The sequence below is a fragment of the Enoplosus armatus genome, chromosome 13, assembly GCF_043641665.1.
Source record: "Enoplosus armatus isolate fEnoArm2 chromosome 13, fEnoArm2.hap1, whole genome shotgun sequence".
Classification (NCBI taxonomy): Eukaryota; Metazoa; Chordata; class Actinopteri; order Centrarchiformes; family Enoplosidae; genus Enoplosus; species Enoplosus armatus.
In genome coordinates, this window is record NC_092192.1 from 17,253,010 (window position 1) to 17,257,657 (window position 4,648).

A 4,648-nucleotide genomic window follows, 5' to 3' on the forward strand; every position below is an offset into this window, starting at 1 on the left:
TTAATCACTTACCAGCAAAATGCATTTTCAAATTATACTATAATTAGTCATTTTATGTTTCAATTGTGGCTGAAGATATATGAGGAGAAGCTGAAGGAAATTTCCACTGAAAGAATGTGATTCTTTATTTAACAAAAATGTTTCATTAAAAATACATAAATATCTCTACAGTGTACTATCAAAGAACTGTTGATGTTTCCTGTACTGTTTTTTTTTGTTTGTTTGTTTGTTTTGATAAGGATGACTGACCTCCTTTTGTTTCAATTTTGTAGAAATAATATCAATCTCTGTCATATCTGCAAACTGCTGGATATTTCATGCTTCAAAAGGTTTTACAGACATCATGTTAATGGAACATTCATAATGCCTGAAGAGGAGCCCAACAGTGGCCTGATTTGAGAAAACTCATTCATCCCTTATGCCAGCCTTCACACTGTGTACATGCAATCCCAAAGTCATTTGTGAAACAGCAATGTAATGTAAGTGTTTCAGCCTATTAGACAAAAATCCTGGCAGCATCCATTTGGAAAGCGATGTCTAAATATTACTTACTCGGGTTCCTTTTACTTCCTTAATGGCTGTGTTATTTTTATGTTGGCTGGAAAAGTCATTTCCTTTCCATGGTATTTTTTTTCTGCCTTGCTGCAATTTAACTTTTTCACGCACATTGTATTATTATTGATACTAAAATAATGTAAAATATTTTTTTTATATTTAGTTATACTGACATGTAGTACTTCTTGTTCTTATACTTTATTTTTCTTCTCATAATTTGAGTGTTTGCATTAGAAATAAAGGATTTACATGAAATCCTTTAGAATGCTAAATGCTAGATACATGCTAGTTTTTAACTAACTAACTTAACAATGTGAAGTAAGCTCATGAAAATGGAGAATCAGACTTTTTTTCCTGTTGAAAGATCTCCCTTGAGGGCAGTATGGATGCTCGAACAAGTATTGTTTTCTATAAAATGTTTTAATCTTTTAACTATCTTCTCTCTCTACAATTATTAGATGAATGTCTCTTGCCCAAAGAGCTGGGCTAAGCTCCATTCCCCCACAACACTGCACTGGAAAAGCTGAGACAACAGATGGATGGTTTCATGGAGACTTGGATAGATTGTTGTTTCATGATCACCTGAATCACAGATGATGAGTTTAACTTGTGGCTAAGAGAAAGGACTGTACAAGCCTAGAACATGAGCCAGACTAGAGTCCTGACAAGCCTAGTTAATGATGCCCTGGCTTAACTACATATATGGGGATTAAGTACTGTATGAGGCCCATACAGATAGAGCCTAAATAAATGATTGTAGGGTTAATTGCAGTGTTCTAGGCTTTTGATAATGGACCGTATTTCCCTAATGATAAAACATGAGCATCTCCCAAGATCCTTCACTCAAAGTGCCTTTTTTCGGCCTGTGGTTTTACAGCCCAGATCTCCACACTCCCGTAGCTGTCACAGCTCTTTCCAAGATAACCTAATTAGAAGAAAAGGGCTCTCTTTTGCTTGATAATTAGCAATTAAGTTAGTTGATATCTTTCTATGAATATTGTCATAATGGGAGAGTGGATCCTTTGGGCAACCAGATCCCTGTTGTGGGACTTTATAGGTGTAAGGAGTACATCATGATGACTGCAGCATCACTGCTGCAGCCGGAACATGACGGAGAAAGGGAACTAGCGAGATGTGTTTTCTTAAACAAGCACACATCATTATTTTTGAAGCCTGAGGATATTTGCTTCTCCAATAATGGCAGCTTATCCTCCAATGACCAGCCACCAGACAGCGCACAGTAGCACACACTTCAATCAGTGAAGGAGTGACAAAATAACAAAAACATATGTTTATTGTTTTATATACCAAGGTAATCACTACAATATTGCATACTGATGCCCGATTGTCAATTGTCTTCGTCAAGTAAAACAACCCTGTAAGGTTTTAAGACATCATATAGCATCGTAGCATCAAGTTTTGTCAGCTGCCTTTAGTCTCATATTTGAGTGATGATGAATGGATGTCACTGAGTGGAGTACTGCAGAGGGTTGTAGAGAAATCAGTGCTTTCACCTGGCTGCCTGAGTTTTTCTACTCATGAGGTTGATTGGTTGAACTGTAGCATATTTTGAAAAGATTTACTGATTAATCAAATGTAATGTAAATACTCTGATTATTAGTGAGAAAAGTCTTGCAGGATGTGTAATAAAGGAAAAAAAAGACTGTATTATGAAAATTCAGAGTGTCCAGCATAAGGACAAAAAGATAGTGTGCATGGTGTCCTATTTTTGATTTACTCTCATAACAACTCCTTTAATTGTCGTGTTTTCTGAGCAATGTTTTGTGTGGGGAAAACATACAAACACACACACACACACACACTGTCTCTGTCACAAAATACTGAGTAAAGAGATGTTACAAACCAGGCATGTACTGCTTGTCACAAGCACAAGAGTTGTTTTTACACATTATTAAAATGGTCCATGAACACAAATACAACCACAACATACAGTATCATCAACATGCAATATTACTGATATTGATATTTAGTTTCATGTGGCAAAATATGATTTAATTGATTACAGTTCCCCTTTATAGTATTATCGTTAGAATTCCATCTGTGAAAGCAGAGGGAGCAACGCTTTGAAAATGCTCCACAATATTTACATGTGCCTTCATTTTGTGTGATGATTAAGAAAATGCGTTTCTGTGGCAGACATGAGAGGATCATTATCACATCAGAGAGGATCAACAGAGTAATGAATACCAGTGCACCAGAAGTCCGGCTAGAGTTCATAACCTCAGCAAGCCATGCACTCCACTCTCATTACGGCTGTAGTGTGAAGTGGAGACCGTAATCAGCCAGAGGGTCGCATATCACTTTTTCACACTGAGGACAAAGTGCCTCTTTGCTTGTGTAATTGTTCTAATTGTACCGTATCTGAGAGGAGTGACCACGAAAATGGAAGACTATTTAAATGGAGAGCTCTTACTGTTAATCAAGGAGAAATTCAACCACATTAGATCCCCCCCTATGATTTTGTACAGTACATGTGCACAGAACATCTCCACTTGGCTGTTCAAATGTGCTAACTCGCTTTCTTGCCAAGAGTTAGATGAGAGGATCCATACCACCCTCATGTTTGTATGTTAAATATGAAGCTACAGCTAGCAGCCAGCTAACTTAGCTTAGCAAAACAGTTAGCAGTACCAGGACCTGTAAAGCTCCATTTAAACATGATTAGTGAGCTTTACAGGTAGTGGTAGTTGAATTGTCTCCCCTTAGAACAGAGACAGCCTAACTGTTTCCCCCTGTTTGCAGTCTTTGTGCTAACGTTAGTGTCATATTTAACATAATGTTGGAGATTTGAGAGTTGTACCAATCTTCTCATCTACTCTCAGCAGAAAAACAAAACAACATTTTGTTTCCCAAAATGTCAGATTTTTCCCTCAATTGTTTGTTAAAATTCTCAACTATTTCAGTCCTTCTTTCTATCAGTTTGCCATTTAAAGAAGAATAGTGTGCGCCTCACTAACAAAACATATGAAATGCAGTGCAAAGTAGTTTTAAACAGCTTGGCATACTATAAGCAAACATTTCTTCATCTTATGGGGTACAACAAAGTGTAACAGCAAAATATAATAACTTGATTATTTCAGAATAGTGATTAAAAAAGCATTTATAATACTTCACAGCAAAGTTTGAACACAAATAATGTGTCTGATATAGATAAGAACATAAGTGGAGCTTCTACGTGCTGAAACTGTCAAAGTACTTCAATCACACAGAAGAATGGGAGATGGGAGGTGTCAGTAAATGGGAGGGTTATTATGGCAGATTGTGGTGGCTAAAGCCTGTTGCCTCTCCACCTGCTCCCTGTGCTGTTTTACAGCCTCCTCACCTCTAATGGCAGTTTACAGAACGTTTACCCACAAGTGTCATAATTTGCTCTAACAACTACAATTATGCCATTTATTTTTTTTTTAGACGTACAGTATATTAAATGGGAACGACAACATCTCTCATTATAACTTGTATTAGTTGTTGAAGAAAGGATGTGGCTGAATTGCCGCTCGACAAGCATTAAATTTCACCCTTAAAGCATAACGCGTCTCTGGTTTTGTGTGTGTGTGTGTGTGTATATGTGTGTAATACAAAAGTAGGGCGAGTGTTTCACTCCTGACAAAAGCAGTACACAAGCAGGTGAAAAGCCAACAACAGGAAAATGGATTGTTCCAAGAGTGATGTCAACAGTCTTAAAAAAGGTAATTTTTAAGAGTTAAAGTCGCTTGTTTGGAAAGCAGCTGTTGTTTCTTTTAAATGGAAATTGGTTAAAATCGTTATAAAATTCCTTCTATGTTAAGAATTTGTCATTGGCCGGCTGGCTGAAGGTTCCCCCGATACACAACCTGCTCTGTGCAAACCACACACTATACTCCTTATTATTTGGGTATTTCCATTCAGGCCAATTTCTAAAACAATGGTTTAAATTGATTTGTCTGCCCTTGTGTGGCTCATACAGCGCTCCAGTCAGCCCTGTTTCTTATTCACAGGATGGAAGCTCTCTGCCTCCTAATAATGGATAAACAAACAAGCGTGACGAGCCCGATGTGTATCACTTCATAATTTAATTACATTTTGATGGGGAGCT